Below are 21,989 nucleotides of genomic sequence, written 5' to 3' on the forward strand. Positions count from 1 at the left end.
CAACATCAAACGAGCTTTGCATCAGATATCCTTTTCTCTGAGCTCCAATTCTACCATGCAGAACTCATGTTTGTGCTGCCAAGGGTTTGTTAAATATTCATCTGACAGGCGCTGGCTGTCAATTTGTTCAACAGGGAGAATTAAGTGCTGGGTTTAATTCTCCATCTCCTTCATTGCTGCAATAAAATAAAGCCTTTCTGAAAGTGCAAACTGAACCTTCCCTGTGTCCAAGTGGCCTATATCAGCAGTGCCCTTCCCCACGTGTCAAGAGGCTTGTGATTCAAGTGCCAACTTACCAACGGCAGAACTTAATTCAGGCTGACGCTGCAGTGCCCTTCTGACATTTGCTGGATTGTTGGAAGTTCCACCTTTTGGGTGAGATGTTAAACCTTGATTGATTGATTGTCACATGTACCGAAGTACAGTGAAAAGTATTTTTCTGCGGCCAAGGGAGTGTACACAGTACGTACAAAGTGGACATAAAAAATAATCGACAGAGTACATCGACAAATACTACATCGACAAACAGTGATTGGTTACAGTGCGGAACAAGGGCCAAACAAAGCAAATACATGAGCAAGAGCAGCATAGCGTGTCATAAATAATGTTCTTACAGGGAACAGATCAGTCCGAGGGGGAGCCGTTGAGGTGTATAGTAGCTGTGGGGAAGAAGCTGTTCCTATGTCTGGATGTGTGGGTCTTCAGACTTCTGTATCTTCTGCGATCTTCTGTACCTTTACACTTCCGTGAGTGTCCAAAGGTCCTTTAAAGAGGAGCAGGCAGCACCCCAGTGACCCGAGCACCCTCACCTCAATCCACCCAACGCCACTAGAATCAAGCAGCTTTGTCAGATTTTACTGCTACCTCCATTTCAAAGGAGCTGGTCGCATGCAAAGCACTTTGAGGCGGTTTTCAGAAGGAAGCTAAGGTGCTGAACATGGATGTCATGGGACATCACAGAGCACAGCAACAGCAACGCTAACTCTCTGCAGCCGTGAGGCATCTTTTACATGAAAACGATCGCAGGCGATTCAGAGAGAATGGAAATGAATGGATGCTGAGATAAAAGAGACATTGGGGTGGGGGGGGGGAATGTCAGAGAAGTGACTTCAACTGTGTCAGGCTGAGGCATTTGACTGTCATGGATTACAGCCAGTACTGGACATCCTCATACAACTCAAAAACCTCAACGTGCACTTGATATCGACCAGTATGACTTGTCAATTTTTAATACATCACATGCTTGATACAATCAAAGCCCTTCGCTTCCTGAGACACGAGGGCCCATGATTTTCATTCCAAGGCTGTGTGTGCAGAGTCGGGAGATTTTTGGGGGGGTTGGGGGGGAGGGGCAGGCTGTGACAGGAGTCAAGGCAGGTGACCCCGGAACAACTGCAGATGCTGTTGGGTGCAGAGGCAGGCTGGACCAAGCACTGATTTTGAGCTCTGTGCTTAAATAAATAAAAGGACAAATAAAACAAAAGCATTCCTCCAGCCCTCAGCCCCCACGCACTCCACACACCCTATCCATGCCAATCTATGCCACTCCATGTCCCCACCCAGTCCCATGGCCCCTCAAACTCCCTACGCCAACTTAGTGCCAACGCATGGTCCCCACACCCCTTAATTGCTTCATGCAAACTCACCTGGACAACTTTGGCAGTTTTGCGCTTCCTGGATAGCTGGAAGGTTCCTTAACGGCTTGACAGTTCCTTGACAGCTGGGCAGTCAGTTGGCAGCTGGACAGTTCCAATGATTTTGTGCATAAAAAGTGCATAACCACGTTTAATTCTAACAATCCAAAAGAGTTGCTTACCTCTCCCAAATCTGTCACGGGAGTCTATCCAGAGAGATATCTTGCCTCTCCAAAAGGGGTACTCTGTCTATCCAAAGAATCCACCAAGTTCAGACCTCTTCTTACTGTCTGCTCTGCATACTCAGCTGGTGATTTAAAAGGCCAGCTGACTCAGTGATTTGTGCATATGTGACCCCCAGCCCGACGCAAGTCCCACCGTCATGAAGACGGTAAGTGCAGGATCGGGGCCGGCACTCAAAAAATTTGTCCATTTCCAGCATTTTCACCATGACTGAGCACCTTCCCGCATGGTGAAAATCTGAGCCTAAGTTTAAATCCTAGCTGTTTGGAGTAGCTTCAGATACTAATTAGAAAGATCACAAGTATTACTCCAAGACTATGAAAAAGCTAGTCCCAATGTATCTGAACAATTACTGTCCATCTTGGCAACACAGCAAAGGTACACCTTTTAAACTGAGGCTCATTTTAATTGTTAACAGACTGTTATCTCCGTTTGCAAATGGCACTAAAACTGGCACCAGAAGAGATTTTTCTGATGTTCAATTTGTTCCAGATCACATTCACTGGCTGTTTCCACGGTCCAGTTAATGGAACTGTCACATCATCACAAACACATGCTCCGGGAGTTTGATTTACAAAATTCATTTCAACGGGGAAGTTTTTTTTGCGATTACAGGAGAAGTTTGTAAAGCGATGCGCACTCCAGAAAAATAAACCCAAGACAGGTTTGGCTGGAATTTTGAAGAATCTAATGGGTTTATTGATCATCTTAAACTCCATGGCCTAATGCGAAAAATAACAAAGTTAGATCACACAGCCACAAGAACCAATTGAGGAGACAAGCAAACTAGGATTTCCTGCTGGTTTCAGTATTTGAAGGTTGTAACAGGACAGTTAGTAGATGGTAACAATGGAGGGTTAAGGTTCCGGAGTGGTGAACTTGATTAGAGAGTTAGAAGACTGGAGGAATGTGCTTCAATGGATGAGTTAAGGAGGGTTGGTGAACGAGAGTTTCTGTAGTGGAGAGATGATCATCAATTGGACAATCCAAATTGCTTGAGCAGTACAATTAAACCTTTTGTGCATCCACCACAAAACAGCGATGCAAGGGAGGTCGTGACATCAGGGAACGCGTTTGGAGGGTCAGCAAGGAGTTCGGGCCTGACGATACTGACCCTGAACTTGCACTTCTAAAGAATATAAATTCCACACTTTGGGACTTGGTGCTAATCCAAGCAGAGACAACAAAATCCTCATCAATAAACTCTGTGACCTTCGCTTCCCAGCAACTTCACTGCAAGGAGTTACAGTCATGAGGCACGGTCAGCTAAATCAAACAATTAAAGAACCACACCACCCCATGGGGGTGCTGACCAGTCTTAATATTCCTGGATAACATATCCGACAGGAAGAGAGAGAACGGCGGATGGAGGCACACGAACCTTTGAAGGTGGCAGGAATGAGTTGAGAAAGCTGTTAAAACACAGTTGATCCGTGGACTTATAAATAGAGGTAGAGAATGCGAAAGTGAATAAATCTGGCTTAACCTTCATAAAAGTCTGGTTAGGCCTCAGCTGGAGTATTGTGCTCAATTCTGGTCAACACAATATAGATGGGATATCAACGCCTTGCAAAGATGGCAGAGGAGGTTTGTTGAATGGTGCCAAGGATGCAAGACTTCAATTATATGGAGCACCTGAAGAAGCTGGGGTTGTTCATAAGCTAGGAGCCATTTCATACAGTTCTGGAAGGCCACACTTCAGGGAGGCTGTGAATGCATTGGAGCGAGTGAAGCTGAGGTTTATCAGAATGGTTCCGGGGATGAGGAACTTCAGTTATGAGGATCGATTGGAGAGGCTGGGACTGTTCTCCTTGGAGAGGAGAAGGCGAAGAGGAGATTGGATAGAGATGTTCAAAACCATGAGGGGCTTGGACAGAGCGGTTCTGGAGAAACTGTTCCCCCTCGTAAAAGGATCAAGAAGGAGAGGGGACCCAGATTTAAAGCGGTTTGCAAAAGAAGCAAATGTGATGTGGGAAAAACCTTTTTCACGCAGCGAGCGGTTCGTGGTCTGGAATGCACTGGCTGGAAGTGTGGCGGAGGCAGGTTCAATCGAGGTAGTCAGGGAGGCCTCAGGTGATTGTTTGAATAGTAACAAAGCGCAGGGTTGTGCGGGGAAAAGGGTGGCGCCAAGTCACGATGCTCATTTGGAGACGTGATGGGCCGAATGACCTTCCTATATGCCATAACAATTCTGTGATTCCGTTTCGAATGTAAGAGGGTGGGCAATCAGAGGATTGAAACTTGAGGTAATTAGCAGAAGGGGTTGGGGGGGGGGGGCGAGTTGGCAATTGGGATGAATTGGATAATGCTTTCCAAGAGTCAGCAGAAGGGGAATGGGTTGAGTGGCATTCTCCCATGTTGTACCATCGACAAACTCTCTCCTTAACTGACATTAATTTGGGGCAGCCCGGTAGCATTGTGGATAGCACAATTGCTTCACAGGTCCAGGGTCCCAGGTTCGATTCCAGCTTGGGTCACTGTCTGTGCGGAGTCTGCACATCCTCCCCGTGTGGCTGTTTAGCACAGGGCTAAATCGCTGGCTTTGAAAGCAGACCAAAGCAGGCCAGCAGCACGGTTCAATTCCCGTAACAGCCTCCCCGAACAGGCGCCGGAATGTGGCGACTAGGGGCTTTTCACAGTAACTTCATTGAAGCCTACTTGTGACAATAAGCGATTTTCATTTCATTTCATTTCGTGTGCGGGTGGGTTTCCTCCGGGTGCTCCGGTTTCCTCCCACAGTCCAAAGATGTGCAGGTTAGGTGGATTGGCCATGATAAATTGCCCTTAGTGTCCAAAATTGCCCTTAGTGTTGGGTGGGGTTACTGGGTTATGGGGATAGGGTGGCGGTGTTGACTATGGGTAGGGTGCTCTTTCCAAGAGCCGGTGCAGACTCGATGGGCCGAATGGCCTCCTTCTGCACTAAATTCTATGATAATCCAGCTCCGTTTAAAGGTGCCAGTTAATCGTGACTCACCTCCCCTCGGAATTAATTCAAACTCTCATTATCCTAATCTCTAATTCTGCTTGCGCACTGTGAGCTTTGGATCCTGGGAGCAACTCCGTTGCGGAAATATCCGTTTATTTCAAATGGGTTGCTTATAACGCCTTTCAGTCAAAACAACATAACTAAAATCTGCCGTTGATCCCTCATCAAATTAAAATGGATTGGCTCCGGATTTACAAGATTGATGCTGCCACTCGCTTCTCACGGCATCAGAATTAGATTACATTTATTTCTTTTCAGGTGTTATATAACCAACAAAATATGCACATATTTAAAATTGCAACGGAAGCTGAGAGTCGAAGCAGCTTTCCAGAATACCAATTGCCTTCAACCTCCCACTCGTACATTACTCGTCACAGAGACTGTTCTGATGCCTTGTTAATAAATGTTCACACCATTACAATCGCTGCACTTTGTCAGCAATGGGTTCTCTCTGCAGCCCACTCCCGTTTTCAAATACCTCTTCCTTCGGACAGGCCAAATCCACACTGAGGTCCATTGTACAATTACTTAAAAATCAAATCTTTAGCGGTCAGTCAGGGCTCAGCTTTTAGCACTGCTACCTCCCGCTCTGAGTCAGAAGCTCTGAATCCAAAGATCCAAACATAAAAAAGAGCTGACGTCGCCAGGAGTACTGGGGGAGTGCAGCACTGTCAGAGGGTCAGTACTGAGGGAGTGCTGCACTGTCAGAGGGTCAGTATTGAGGGAGTGCAGCACTGTCAGAGGGTCAGTACTGAGGGAGTGCAGCACTGTCAGAGGGTCAGTACTGAGGGAGTGCTGCACTGTCAGAGGGTCAGTACTGAGGGAGTGCTGCACTGTCAGAGGGTCAGTACTGAGGGGGTGCTGCATTGTCAGAGGGTCAGCACTGAGGGAGTGCTCCACTGTCAGAGGGGCAGTACTGAGGGAGTGCTGCACTGTCGCAGTGTCAGTACTGAGGGAGTGCTGCACTGTCAGAGGGTCAGTACTGAGGGAGTGCTGCACTGTCAGAGGGTCAGTACTGAGAGAGTGCTGCACTGTCAGAGGGTCAGTACTGAGAGAGTGCTGCACTGTAGAGGGTCAGTACTGGGGGAGTGCTGCACTGTCAGAGGGTCGTACTGAGAGAGTGCCGCACTGTCAGAGGGTCAATACTGAGGGAGTGCTGCACTGTCAAAGGGTCAGTACTGACGGAGTGCTGCACTGTCAGAGGGTCAGCACTGAGGGAGTGCTCCACTGTCAGAGGGGCAGTACTGAGGGAGTGCTGCACTGTTAGAGGGTCAGTAATGAGAGAATGCAGTACTCCCTCAGTACTGCCCCTTTGACAGTGAGTGACAGGATAACTGCTCCTGTGCTGCTCAATGGACAGTTTGATGAGCCTCGGTGTCAGTTGAGCATAGTGTTAAAGCGAGAGAAGATGCCGGGGGGTGTGGGAGAGTGGAGGATGGGTGTGTACACGGGCACAAGAGTTCAATTGCCTGTAGGAACCTACGGGTCGTGTTTTTCAGGTAGACAGAGTGTGAGCACTTTGAAGAAAATGCCCCAGGCTGGGCTCATATCTAAACACTAAATGTCAGTGCAATCTATCACTATGGTAACCAACGGTTTTCATGTGTGTACAATAGTGAGGAAAAGCAAATAGTGACATTATGATAGTTTAGGGGTTCAACAAATCAAACGGCCAGAAGGATGCTTATACACTCGATCAAATGGTAGATTTTGGCCACAATGGAATCACATTCGGACGACCAGGGCGTGAGGTGAGGGCTGGAGAATTGTTCACAACGGAAGCAGGCACAGAAAGAACAGGATTTTCATTTATAATAATGGGAGCTTTAATTCACTATGAAACAAATTGTATCATCATTCTCGAAACTGACTGTTAGATCCCAGAGATCATCACTGATTATCAATTAATAAACTGACAGCAATTTCAAATCACACAAACACGGACACAGAGGCACAGACATATTTTGAGAGAGCCGTAATGATATATACACACGCACAGATGTATACACATAGGCACAGAGGTACATACACACAGACAAATAGATGTATACATAGACACAGAGGTATATACACCCAGACAGATCGATGTATAAACACAGACCCAGAGGTGTATACGCACAGACAGATAGGCGTATACACACAGACACAGATGCATATACACACAGACAGAAAGATGGAAAGATGTATACACACAGACCCAGAGGTATATACACACAGACAGAAAGATGTATACACACAGACCCAGAGGTATATACGCACAGACAGAAAGATGTATACACAAAGACCCAGAGGTATATACACTCAGACAGATCGACGTATACACACAGACACAGAGGTGTATACGCATAGACAGATAGGCATATACACACAGACACAAAGGCATATACACACAGACAGAAAGATGTATATACACAGACCCAGAGGTATATACACACAGACAGATAGATGTATACACACAGACACAGAGGTATATACACATAGATAGGTGTATACACACAGACACAGAGGTATGTACACACAGAGAGAAATATGTATACACACAGACACAGAGGTATATACACTCAGACAGATCGACGTATACACACAGACACAGAGGTATATACACACAGACAGATAGGCGTATACACACAGACACAAAGGCATATACACACAGACAGAAAGATGTATACACACAAACCCAGAGGTATATACACACAGACAGATGGATGTATATACACAGACACAGAGGTATGTACACACAGAGAGAAAGATGTATACACACAGACACAGAGGAATATACACCCAGACAGAGCGACATATACACACAGACACAACGGTATATATATACAGACAGATAGGTGTATACAGACAGACACAGAGGTATATACACACAGACAGATAGATATATACACACAGCCACAGAAGCATATTCATCCAGACAGATAGATGTATGCACAGACACAGTGGTATAGTCATCCAGACAGATAGGTGTGTACACACAGCCACAAAGGTATATACATACAGACAGATGTATACACACACAGACACCGAGGCATACACACAGACAGATAGATATATACACACAGACACAGAGGTATATACACACAGACAGACAGATATACACACACAGACACACACACAGAGGCGTACACACACAGGCAGATAAATGTGTAGACACTGACACAGTATGCAAGCAAAAGGTCTGGCAGCATCTGTAAGGAGAGAAAAGAGGTCACGCCTGGAATCCAGATGACCCTTTTTCAAAGGTATAGACACAGATGGACAGATGTATACACACAGACACAGTCAGACAAATATACTCATACAAACACAGATGTATACACAAAGAAACATAGGTACATACACACATACTGACAGAGACACTGAGGCATTTCCGTACAGGCAGATAGATATATTCCAAGTGCCCTTGCTGCTGATTTCATTATTTGCCATTTCTTTGACTTTGTGGTTATCGTTTTGATCCATAGATATTTAACAGACATAAACCTTTAAGTGTAGCAGAGGAAGTGCAGAACTCAAAAGTTGCAAAATGGTACACTGTGGTGTAGAGGTTTAGCTTCTGAGAAGAAAACTTCAGACATATTGGCACCTGAGAGATTGGAAGGGTTTGGTTTGATTGGCTGGCTGGAGGCCAATGAATTGGCCAAAGGTTGTATTGTGCCCGGTGACAGGTGGAGATTAGTCCTACCCGCGTGGGATAGCTTTCAGAGAATGCAGGAAATGAGAGTCGGATGTTGGACGCTGAGAGGAGCAGCTGTGAGTGTCTGTCTGCTTCCCTCTCTCTCTTCAGAAATACTGGGTAGGATTCTCTGACCCCGGGGCCGGGTTGGTGAATCGCCGGGCCGGGCACAATTCACGCTCCGACGCACCGACACCGATTCTCCGGTGACCGGAGAATCGGAGCCATTGGCGCCGGCGCGGTCGGAGGCCGCTCTACATGACTCCGCCGGCAATTCTCCGCCAGGATGGGCCGAGTAGCCGCCAAGATAGCCTGAGTCCCGCTGGCGCCGCTCACATGCGGTCTTCCCTGGCGGGACCTCGGTGTCCATCCTGCGGTGGGGCGGCCTGGTGGGGGGGAAGGGGGCATCCGAGCCTGTGGGGGGCCTCCACCGTGGCCTGGCCTGCGATCGGGGCCTACCGATCGGCGGGCCGGCCTCTCCTGGTGGGGGCCTATGTTCCTCCGCGCCGGGCCCCTGTAGCTCTCCCATCATGTTGTGTCGGGGCCGGCATGGCGAAGGGAGCTACCACGCATGCGCGAGTTGGCGCCGGTCGCATATCGCAGGCGCAGACCCGCAGCGCCCGTTTGACGCCGGTATCGGCAGCTGGAGCTGCGTGAGTCGCTCCAGTGCGATGGCGTTTACGACGGCATCAACACTTCGCCTCAGGATCAGAGAATCCCGCCCATTGTCTATCGTCTGTTTTCTGAACCTAAGAGACGTTTTTGAGGCCTGGTTGAATCTGCAGTGAAAACCATCACAGACTGAAAACAAAAACCTGCAACTGAAGGCCTAGATTGAAGAAAGGTGTAGTGGACGATGTCCATCTCAAATAAAGACTCTTATCCTTTTAAATTTTAACATTATTTTACATCCCTCTTTTCCCTCTGTGTTGGTCTGTCTTGTGTGTGTGTGTGCGGCGGGTGGGGTGAGTTAAAGTGGGGAATAAGTCGATTTCAGCGGGAGCGGAGCAGGTTAGTCAATTCCAGCGGGAGCAGTGCGCAAGTGATTTCTGGGAGGTAAGTCTCTCCTTTAAAAACACTTGTCTTTGCAGGAGCAGGCCAGTCGATTTCAGCGGGAGCGGTGCGTTAGTGTTTTCTGGGAGACCTTCACAGGAGCAGGCTAGTCAATTTCAGCGGTAAACACTTACCTGGTCCCGTTTTCGGTCCCTCTTTGCTGTTTTTTAAAAAAAATTTAGTGTTTAAGGCGGGAACAGGAAGTTCGACCCGCGGACTTCTGGGAAGACCCTCACCAATAAATTCTGGTGGAGAGGAAACCCGAGACACTACACGTGTAGTGTCTCCCACCCGCCCTCCTCCTCTAACCTAATAATAAAACTCATTGGTGTGAGGTAAGTACCATATTTTATTATTATTATTTTTTTTTTTTTTAATTATTAAGTTGTTAGCCAGATCTTGGTAGAAAGTTAGAGGGATGGCAGGGAAGGGAGTGCAATGTTCCTCCTGCAGGATGTTTGAGGTGATGGATGCCGTTAGTGGCCCTGCTGATTTTACCTGCAGGAAGTGCTGCCATCTCCAGCTCCTCCAAGACCGAGTTAGGGAACTGGAGCTGGAGTTGGAAGAACTTCGGATCATTCGGGAGGCAGAGGGGGTCATAGATAGCAGCTTCAGGGAATTAGTTACACCAAAGATTGGAGATAGATGGGTAACTGTAAGAGGGACTGGGAAGAAACAGTCAGTGCAGGGATCCCCTGCGGTCGTTCCCCTGAGAAACAAGTATACCGCTTTGGATACTTGTGGGGGGGGGGACTTACCAGGGGTAAGCCATGGGGTACGGGCCTCTGGCACGGAGTCTGTCCCTGTTGCTCAGAAGGGAAGGGGGGAGAGGAGCAGAGCATTAGTAATTGGGGACTCGATAGTCAGGGGCACAGATAGGAGATTTTGTGGGAGCGTGAGAGACTCACGTTTGGTATGTTGCCTCCCAGGTGCAAGGGTACGTGATGTCTCGGATCGTGTTTTCCGGGTCCTTAGGGGGGAGGGGGAGCAGCCCCAAGTCGTGGTCCACATTGGCACTAACGACATGGGTAGGAAAGGGGACAAGGATGTCAGGCAGGCTTTCAGGGAGCTAGGATGGAAGCTCAGAACTAGAACAAACAGAGTTGTTATCTCTGGGTTGTTGCCCGTGCCACGTGATAGTGAGATGAGGAATAGGGAGAGAGAGCAATTAAACACGTGGCTACAGGGATGGTGCAGGCGGGAGGATTCAGATTTCTGGATAACTGGGGCTCTTTCTGGGGAAGGTGGGACCTCTACAGACAGGATGGTCTACATCTGAACCTGAGGGGCACAAATATCCTGGGGGGGAGATTTGTTAGTGCTCTTTGGGGGGGTTTAAACTAATGCAGCAGGCGCATGGGAACCTGGATTGTGGTTTTATGGTAAGGGAGAATGAGAGTATAGAGGTCAGGAGCAGAGATTTGACGTCGCAGGAGGGGGCCAGTATTCAGGTAGGTGGTTTGAAGTGTGTCTACTTCAATGCCAGGAGTATACGAAATAAAGTAGGGGAACTGGCAGCATGGGTTGGTACCTGGGACATCGATGTTGTGGCCATTTCGGAGACATGGATAGAGCAGGGACAGGAATGGATGTTGCAGGTTCCGGGGTTTAGGTGTTTTAGTAAGCTCAGAGAAGGAGGCAAAAGAGGGGGAGGTGTGACGCTGCTAGTCAAGAGCAGTATTACGGTGGTGGAGAGGATGCTAGATGGGGACTCATCTTCCGAGGTAGTATGGGCTGAAGTTAGAAACATGAAAGGAGAGGTCACCCTGTTGGGAGTCTTCTATAGGCCTCCAAATAGTTCTAGGGATGTAGAGGAAAGGATGGCGAGGATGATCCTGGATAAGAGCGAAAGTAACAGGGTAGTTATTATGGGAGACTTTAACTTTCCAAATACTGACTGGAAAAGATATAGTTTGAGTACATTAGATGGGTCGTTTTTTGTACAGTGTGTGCAGGAGGGTTTCCTGACACAATATGTTGACAGGCCAACAAGAGGCGAGGCCACGTTGGATTTGGTTTTGGGTAATGCACCAGGCCAGGTGTTGGATTTGGAGGTAGGAGAGCACTTTGGGGACAGTGACCACAATTCGGTGACATTTACGTTAATGATGGAAAGGGATAAGTATACACCGCAGGGCAAGAGTTATAGCTGGGGGAAGGGCAATTATGATGCCATTAGACGTGACTTGGGGGGGATAAGTTGGAGAAGTAGGCTGCAAGTGTTGGGCACACTGGATAAGTGGAGCTTGTTCAAGGATCAGCTACTGCGTGTTCTTGATAAGTATGTACCGGTCAGGCAGGGAGGAAGGCGTCGAGCGAGGGAACCGTGGTTTACCAAGGAAGTGGAATCTCTTGTTAAGAGGAAGAAGGAGGCCTATGTGAAGATGAGGTGTGAAGTTTCAGTTGGGGCGATGGATAGTTACAAGGTAGCGAGGAAGGATCTAAAGAGAGAGCTAAGACGAGCAAGGAGGGGACATGAGAAGTATTTGGCAGGTAGGATCAAGGAAAACCCAAAAGCTTTCTATAGGTATGTCAGGAATAAGCGAATGACTAGGGAAAGAGTAGGACCAGTCAAGGACAGGGATGGGAAGTTGTGTGTGGAGTCTGAAGATATAGGCGAGATACTAAATGAATATTTTTCGTCAGTATTCACTCAGAAAAAAGATAATGTTGTGGAGGAGAATGCTGAGACCCAGGCGAATAGAATAGATGGCATTGAGGTACGTAGGGAAGAGGTATTGGCAATTCTGGACAGGCTGAAAATAGATAAGTCCCCGGCTCCTGATGGGATTTATCCTAGGATTCTCTGGGAGGCCAAGGAAGAGATTGCTGGACCTTTGGCTTTGATTTTTATGTCATCATTGGCTACAGGAATAGTGCCAGAGGACTGGAGGATAGCAAATGTGGTCCCTTTGTTCAAAAAGGGGAGCAGAGACAACCCCGGCAACTATAGACCGGTGAGCCTCCCGTCTGTAGTGGGTAAAGTCTTGGAGGGGATTATAAGAGTCAAGATTTATAATCATCTAGATAGGAATAATATGATCAGGGATAGTCAGCATGGCTTTGTGAAGGGTAGGTCATGCCTCACAAACCTTATTGAGTTATTTGAGAAGGTGACTGAACAGGTAGACGAGGGTAGAGCAGTTGATGTGGTGTATATGGATTTCAGCAAAGCGTTTGATAAGGTTCCCCACGGTAGGCTATTGCAGAAAATACGGAGGCTGGGGATTGAGGGTGATTTAGAGATGTGGATCAGAAATTGGCTAGCTGAAAGAAGACAGAGGGTGGTGGTTGATGGGAAATGTTCAGAATGGAGTTCAGTTACAAGTGGAGTACCACAAGGATCTGTTCTGGGGCCGTTGCTGTTTGTCATTTTTATCAATGACCTAGAGGAAGGCGCAGAAGGGTGGGTGAGTAAATTTGCAGACGATACTAAAGTCGGTGGTGTTGTCGATAGTGTGGAAGGATGTAGCAGGATACAGAGGGATATAGATAAGCTGCAGAGCTGGGCTGAGAGGTGGCAAATGGAGTTTAATGTAGAGAAGTGTGAGGTGATTCACTTTGGAAGGAATAACAGGAATGCGGAATATTTGGCTAATGGTAAAGTTCTTGGAAGTGTGGATGAGCAGAGAGATCTAGGTGTCCATGTACATAGATCCCTGAAAGTTGCCACCCAGGTTGATAGGGTTGTGAAGAAGGCCTATGGAGTGTTGGCCTTTATTGGTAGAGGGATTGAGTTCCGGAGTCAGGAGGTCATGTTGCAGCTGTACAGAACTCTGGTACGGCCGCATTTGGAGTATTGCATTATAGGAAGGACGTGGAGGCTTTGGAGCGGGTGCAGAGGAGATTTACCAGGATGTTGCCTGGTATGGAGGGAAAATCTTATGAGGAAAGGCTGATGGACTTGAGGTTGTTGTCGTTGGAGAGAAGAAGGTTAAGAGGAGACTTAATAGTGGCATACAAAATAATCAGGGCGTTAGATAGGGTGGACAGTGAGAGCCTTCTCCCGCGGATGGAAATGGCTGGCACGAGGGGACATAGCTTTAAACTGAGGGGTAATAGATATAGGACAGAGGTCAGAGGTAGGTTCTTTACGCAAAGAGTAGTGAGGCCGTGGAATGCCCTACCTGCTACAGTAGTGAACTCGCCAACATTGAGGGCATTTAAAAGTTTATTGGATAAACATATGGATGATAATGGCATAGTGTAGGTTTGATGGCTTTTGTTTCGGTGCAACATCGTGGGCCGAAGGGCCTGTACTGCGCTGTATAGTTCTATGTTCTATGTTCTATAAGGATTCGGATAATATTTAACCAGTTGTATTAATTATAGTTATTTTTATTAATAAAAATAATTGTGTTTAAACATACAAACCTGGGGGGGGATTCTCCGACCCCCCCGACGGGGGCTGGCCTGAATCCCGCCCCCGCTGTGTCCCGAAGTCTCTGCCACCAGAGATTCGGCGGGGGCGGGAATCGCACTGCGCCAGTCAGCGGGCCCACCCCTGCCGATTCACCGGCCCGCGATGGGCCGAAGTCCCGCTGCTGGAATGCCTGTCCCGCCAGCGTGGATTAGACCACCTTTTGAATGGCTGGACAAGGCGGTGCGGGCGGGCTCCGTGGTCCTGTGGGGGGCGCAGGGCGATCTGGCCCCGGGGGATGCCCCCACAGTGGCCTGGCCCGCGATCGGGGCCCACCGATCCGCGGGCAGGCCTGTGCCGTGGGGGCACTCTTTTACTTCCGCCTTCGTCATGGTCTTCACTATGGCAGAGGCGGAAGAGACCCTCTCCCCTGCGCATGCGCGGGGATGACGTCAGCAGCCGCTGACGCTCCCGCGCATGCACGGACCCGCGTCGCCCGGCGAAGACCTTTTGGCCCCGGCTGGCGTGGCGCCAAAGGCCTTTCCCGCCAGCCGGCGGAGCGGAAACCGCTCCGGCGCGGGCCTAGCCCATCAAGGTGAGGGTTTGGCCCCGAAAGGTGCGGAGACGTCCGCACCTTTTGGCGGCCAGACGCCGGAGTGGTTCCCGCCACTCCATCACGCCGGGACCCCCCACCCCGCCGGGTCGGGGAGAATCCCGCCCCTGAAGACTGTAGTTATTGAGCAGTCAGAGGCCAAGGGTTTGGGTATTTTCCAGGAATTAATTTGTTAATTTTAATTGTGTTGCGACTCTGGGTCAAGCAGGACTAGAATTGACCGTGCACTAGTTCAGGATGTCGGCACATTATTTTGGGATTTGTTCCGTGATCTTTAGAACGGTAGACAGTCACGTTTGGGTTATAGTGAATATTACAAAGAGACACCAGGGGCGGGATTCTCCAATAATGGGGCTATGTTCCCACACTGGCATGACAACCGGCGCCAATGACTCCGGCGTCAACGGCCCCCCAAAGTGAGGAATTCTCCCCTTTCTAGGGGGCTAGGTCGATGCTGGAGTGGTTCCCGCAGCTCCAGTCGGCGCTGAAGGGCCAGCGCGAGTTTTTGCATGCGCGTCATGGCCGGCGTATGTCTGCGCATGCGCGGATGTTCCCTTCTCTGCGCCGGCCCCCGGGCAATATGGTAGAGCCCTACAGGGGCCCGGCATGAAGGAAATAAGGCCCCCCACGGAACCAGCCCACCCGCAGATCGGTAAGCCCCGATCGCGGGCCAGGCCACCGTGGGGGCAGCCCCCCGGGGCTAGATCCCTCCCGCCACCCCCCAGGTTTCCGGCCCAGGTTTGTAGTAGAATAACAGGATGGAGCTGGAGGCTGCCAAGATTTATCTTCAGGTGGACGACCTGCCTTTGATTTATTTACAAGGGTTTCGGAAAGACAAGCTAATCGAATTGGCAGGTAAATGAAAAATAAAGGTGTCGGCTAAAGCTAGGGAGGCAGAGATATATAATATATTGGTTAAATGCTTGGGTCTCTTAGAAACACAGGATAGCCCAACAAAGTGGTGTAGCATCACTGACACATGGGAAATTGAGCTGGAGAGAATTCAGTTACTGTTTGAGCAGGAGAGGGAATTAAAGAGAATGGAGAAAAAATGGAAATGCAGCAAAAAGAAACATCTTTTCAAACGGAAATTGAAATGAGAAGGTTGGAATTAGAGAGAGAGGAAATAGCAAGAGAGAGAGAGTTCAGCTTCAGGGAGCTGCCAGAGGTTAGAGGGGAGTTTAGTGCTGGAACGGAACCCGGGGCGATATACTTATGTTTATACTGGTCCTCCCATAATTTGAAAAAAAGGAAGTAGGAACATTTTTTAGGGCATTTGGGAAAATCACAACCCAAATGGAGTGGCCAAAAGAAAAGTGGACATTCCCCATGCAAAGTAAACTGACGGGGCAGGCACAGGAAGTTATGCTTCCCGGGCAGAGAGGGTGTCTAAGGGTCTTGACAAGGTGTTCTGAGTACATATGAATCAGTTCCCAAACGGTTCAGCATTTAAGGAGACAGCCGGGACATATGTGAATTTGAAAGGGTTAAGCAGAACAATTTTAATAGGTGGAGCTTTGGGAGTTGATACTACCTACGAGGCTCTGAGAGAGGTCATTCTCTTCGACAAATTTAAGAATCCACTATTTTGAGCAATAAGGACTCATGTTGAAGACCAAAGGGTGTCGACTTCTGGACAAGCAGCAATAATGGCTGACGATCATGAATTGATTAATAAATTGAAACATTTGTTCCGTCACCCCCATAATTTTGAAAAGGACAGGAAGTGGGAGAGCGCAAGGAAGCCAAGATAAGGAGTGTATCACTGGTGATGCTCTGAGATTCCCTCCTCAAGCCAGGAAGGAAGGTGAAGGTGAGAGGGTCTGAATGTTAACATTGCAATAAAGTGGGGCACGTTCGTTCAGCATGTTGGAAGTTGTGAGGAATGCACATGGGACTTGTTGAGATTCTTAAGAAGGATTGTGAAAAGGGATCAAAAGTGGAGAATACTACAGGGCAGACTGTAGCTTAACCTGGACTTAGGAGACCTGAGGTAAACACTGCTGTGAGAGCAGGTGTGATGAATGAGGTAGATGAGAGACATGCAGGGTTTTTGTCTAAGGGGAGGGTCATCCCATTTTCATAAACTGATCTAGCCAAACCTATAACTATTTTAAGGGGCACAGGTGCAACCCAAACTCTCTTACTGAAGAAAGTCTTGGTTTTCCCTCCAAGTAGTTTAATGAAAGCTAAGGTACTCGTGAATGGGATAAGTGGAGATTATATCCCAGTTCCATTGTATAAAGTACAAATGGAGTGTGGTTTATTGTCACGTCCAGTAGTTGTTGGTGTGGTTAAGAAGTTACCAGTGGATGGAGAAGACTTACGTTTGGAGAATGATTTGGCAGAAGTGAAGGTTTTAGCTTCCCCCATGATTATAGAGAGCCAGAGGGAAGATAAGGAGACAGAACAGTTACAGGAACAACTTCCAGACATTTGTTTGTGATGTGTGGTGACCAGGGCACTGGCTAAACAAAGTTTAACACCAGCCATTAAAGGCACACCACAATCAGATTGTAGAGCAGCTAAAACTAGCCTTGAGAATGGGGATGATTCAGAGGAAGTGTTTGGTAGGATTTCATTAATTGAGGCCCAGGACGCAGACCCAGAGAAACATAAATTAGCATAGTCAGCTCTCAGAGAGGTTGAGCGTCAAGGGGTTCCACACTGCTATTTCATTCAGAACAGAGTTCTGATGAGGAAATGGAGACATACTCTTAGACCTGAAGATGAGGAATGGAGGGTTGTTTATCGGATAGCGGTACCACCCAAATATCGTAGGGATGTACTGCGGGTGGCACATGAGATACCAATGGCAGGACATGTGGGAATTCGGAAACCTCAGGCACCAGTCAACAGGCATTTTTCCTGGCCAGGACTGCATAAGGATGTAGTGCAATCCTGTCATACCTGTCCGGTACTAGGTAAACCACAACATGTGATTAAACCTGCACTGTTAATGCCCATACCAGTGTTTGAAGAACCATTTAGTCAGGTGATGGTAGATTGCATAGGACCATTGCCTAAAATGAAGGCAGGTCATCAGTACATTCTTACGGTCATGAATATGACCACCCAATCTCCGGAACCTATACCTTTGAGAACAATCACAGCTAAGGTAGTAGTGGAAATGTTGACGCAGTTTTTCACACGCTATGGCCTACCCTTAGAAGTACAGGGTTCTAACTTTATGTCTAACATTTTCCAGGACATACTTTGTAGTTTAGGTATCAAACAATTAAAATCAACCACCTATCACCGACAAACTCAGGCAGCTTTGGAGAGATATCATCAGACTCTCAAAACCATGATTAGGGCCTATTGCCATGAATATCCCAGAGACTGCGACAAGGGATTGGATGTTTTTTATTATTTGCCACCACAAACTCACCAAACAAATCTCCTGGGTTTAACCCATTTGAATCAGTTTATGGCCTGAAATATGGGGTCCATTAAAATTGATGAAAGAGAAGTTTCTAAAACAACAGGATGAATCCTCAATGTTGGATTACGTGTCCACATTTCTGGAAAGACTCACAGGATCTTGTCAGGTCGCTTGAGAGCATTTAAAGGTTTCAGGAGCAAGAATTAAAATGTGGGCAGACAAACATGCCAGATCCAAAACCTTCCAGGTTGGGGGTGAGGTATTGTCGGCGTTGCAGGGTGAACCTCTGAAAACAGAATTCAGCGACTCCTATATGGTCGTTAGGAGGGTGAGGAAGGTGACCTACCTCATAGAAACTCCGGACACTCCGGACCCTAGGGAGAAGGATGATTATGCCATGTAAATATATGTTAGAAAGGAATACCATCGTGGGGAAGAGGATTGGACGAAACAAGTGTGTTCAGGTGGTAGAAGTAGTGGAAGAGGCCAGAGATGGGAAGGGTGAGGTCGGAGAAGAGGTCGACAGTTCACAGAGTGACCCTCTGACCCACAAAATCCGGCTCAGTTAGAAGCAGAGATCCAAATTATGTTGGAGAATCACTTAATTATGCCGAATAAGAGTGGCTGGAGTTGGCTGGTAGGGTTAGTGCCTAAGCTGGATGGAACAACCTAGTTCTATATAGATTACTGGAAAATAAATGACATCACCCAAAAGGATCATTGTCTGATTGCAAGGTTAGAGGACTCCATTGATAGAATAAACAGTGCTTCATTCCTGTTGAAGATCGCTCTGTTAAAGGGAAATTGGCAGATTCTGTTAACACCCAAGACTAAGGAGATATCTGCCTGTGTAACGCCCTGGGGGTTGTATCAATGTAAGGTGATGCTGTTTGGATTCAAAAACGCACTAGCTACATTCCAAGTAGTGGTTGGAATGTCTAACTGTGTGCTCTACTTGGATGATGTGGTAGTGTATAGCAACACAGGGAAAGAGCATATGGAGCAATTGAAGGAGTTATTCAAGCAACTGGAGTTGGCCAAGCTAAGAATCAATATGGCCAAAAGTGAGTTTGCCAAAGCAAAGTAACCTATCAAGGGCATGTTGTGCGACAGGGGCAAGTGGTGCCCAGAATGGCCAAAGTAAGGGCATTAATAGATTTCCCCGTCACTAAAACCAAACAGGACATTATTAGGTGCCTGGGCATGTGTGGACTCTAGGAAATTCATACCTAACTTTACAACTATGGCGGTACCTTTGACCAATGTGCTGGGGAAACAAGCAAAAATGGTATGGTCCACAGATGTCAAGTGGCAGCTGGGCAGTTGAGGGCCAGATCAATAAGCAAACTGGTGCTGACCTGCGCTGGAATTCTCCAGACCTTTTAAAATGACCACGGATGCCAGCGATGTGGGTGTGGGGGCAAAGCTACAACAAGACAATGATGCAGGAATAGAGAGGCCAGTGGGATATTTTCCAAAAAGTGCTAAGTCCGTGCCAAAGGAAGTATTCCACCATTGAAAAGGAAGCCTTTACATTGCTACTAGCCCTTCAGCACTTTGAAGTATATGTCCAGCATGACAATAAACAAAGTTCCATTTAGATGAACCACATATTGCTAGTGTTTATAGAAAAGATTAAAACCCAGAACGCAAGATTATTCCATTGAGTGTTTGGTATTACAACAGTTCAATGTTAATATTTTACACATCCTCGTAAAGGATAATATGATAGCGGATGCTTTGTTATGGGTTTAAGGGGTGACTAGTTACTAATGTAGGAACTGGGAATGGAACTTACATAATGAGGGTGGATGAAAGGATATGTTTGTGATTTATGTCTTGCATACCACATAATGAAACGTTCGTGCCCTGACATTGCATTATTTTTGGGGAGGAAGCTATGTAAGGACCCATCCTGTTGAGCCCCTTACTTGCCATTTCTTATACTTTGTGGTGTTCATTTTGATCCATGGATATTTAATGAACATAAACCTTTAAGTTGAGCAGAGGAAGTGCAGTACTCAAAAGTTGCAAAATGGTACACTGTGTTATAGAGGTTTAGCTTCTGAACAGAAAAGCTCAGACTTTCTGGCACCCGAGAGTTTGGAGGGATTTGGTTTGATTGGTTGGCTGGTAACCAATGAATTGGCCAAGGGGCGTATGAAAATAAAAAAGAAATGAAATGAAAATCGTTTATTGTCACAAGTAGGCTTCAAATGAAGTTACTGTGAAAAGCCCCTAATCGCCACTTCCACCGCCTGTTCGGGGAGGCTGGTGCGGGAATTGAACCGTGCTGCTGGCCTGCCTTGGTCTGCTTTAAAAGCCAGCGATTTAGCCCTGTGCTAAACCAGCCCCTGTATCATGCCCGGCAACAGACAGCGGTTGTGTCCTACACTTGTGGGATGGTTTTCAGAGGATGCAGGAAGTGACAGTCAGGTCCTGGATGTTGAGAGGAGCAGCTGTGAGTGTCTGCGTCTCTCGATCTCTCTTCAGAAATACTGCCTGTTTCCTGAACCGACAGAGATCTTTTTGAGACCAGGTTGAATCCACAGTAAAACCCATCACAGACTTAATACAAAAACCTCCAACTGAAGGCCTAGATTGAAGAAAGGTGTAGTGGACGAAGTCCATCTCAAACAAAGACTCTTATCCTTAGACTTCCGTCATTATTTCACACCCCTCTTTCCCCTCTGTTTTTGTCTGTCTTGTGTGTGTTTAGCGGGTGGGGCAAGTTAAAGAGGGGGGTTAAGAATTAGATCATAGTTACCCAGTTGTATTTACTGCATATTTACTTGCAGTTATTGTTATTAAAAAATAATAATTTTGTTTTAAATTTACAAACCTGGGATGACTACTTATTAGACAAAGGCTAAAGGTTTTGTGTATTTTCTAAGAATAAATTTTTTGATTTCAATTGAGTTGCAACTCTGAGTCAAGTGGGGCTGGAATTGAGCACATACCAGCTCAGGGTGTGGTAACAATATCTACACAGAGACATAATTATATCCACACAGACACAAACATGCAGATATATATGTACAAATATACATGTAGACACACAGACACAGTGATACATACACAAAGATACAGCTATAGGAGGCACAGAGCTATAAAGACACACTTAGGGTCATCATGCAATGTTGAAGGACCAGTAATAAGTGAATCCTGCAAAATTGTAGGGTTAGTACTGAGGGAGTGCTGCACTGTCAGGGGACAGTACTGAGAGAGCATTGCACTCTTGAAGCGACAATACTGGGGAAGCGATGTGCTGTTGGAGCAGTACTAAGGCATTCTTCATTGTCGGAGATGCAGTACTGGGAGTATGTTACATTGGTGGAGGGTACTACTGATGGAGTGCTGCACTGTCAGAGGGTCAGTACTGAGGGAGTGCTGAACTGTCAGAGGGGCAGTACTGAGGGAGTGCTGCACTGTCAGAGGATCAGTACTGAGGGAGTGCCGCACTGTCAGAGGGGCAGTACTGAGGGAGTGCCGCACTGTCAGAGGGTCAGTAGTGAGGGAGTGCTGCACTGTCAGAGGGTCAGTACTGAGCGAGTGCTGAACTGTCAGAGGGGCAGCACTGAGAGAGTGCTGCATTGTCAGATGGTCAGTACTGAGGGAGCGCTGCTACGTCAGAGGGGCAGCACTGAGGGCGTGCTGCACTGTCAGAGGGTCAGTACTAAAGGCACACTGTACTGTCAGAGGAGCATTACTGCAGGAATGCTGCACTGTCAGAGGGACAGTACCAAGGGAGTCCTGAGCTGTTGAAGGGATTATATTATGAGAGTACTGCGCTATCAGGGGGAGAGGGGGGGCAGTGCTGAGGGGGTGTTGCACTGTCAGAGGGCAATCCTGAGGGAGTACTGCACTGTCAGAGGGCAGTTCTGAGGGAATACTGCACTGTCAGAAAGACAGTACTGAGAGAGTGCTGCACTGTCAGAGGGTCAGTACTGAGGGAGTGCTACACTGTCAGAGGGTCAGTACTGAGGGAGTCCTGCACTGTCAGAGGAGGAGTACTGAGGGAGAGCTGCACTGCCAG

The sequence above is a fragment of the Scyliorhinus torazame genome, chromosome 7 (assembly GCF_047496885.1).
Source record: "Scyliorhinus torazame isolate Kashiwa2021f chromosome 7, sScyTor2.1, whole genome shotgun sequence".
In the NCBI taxonomy this organism is placed as follows: Eukaryota; Metazoa; Chordata; class Chondrichthyes; order Carcharhiniformes; family Scyliorhinidae; genus Scyliorhinus; species Scyliorhinus torazame.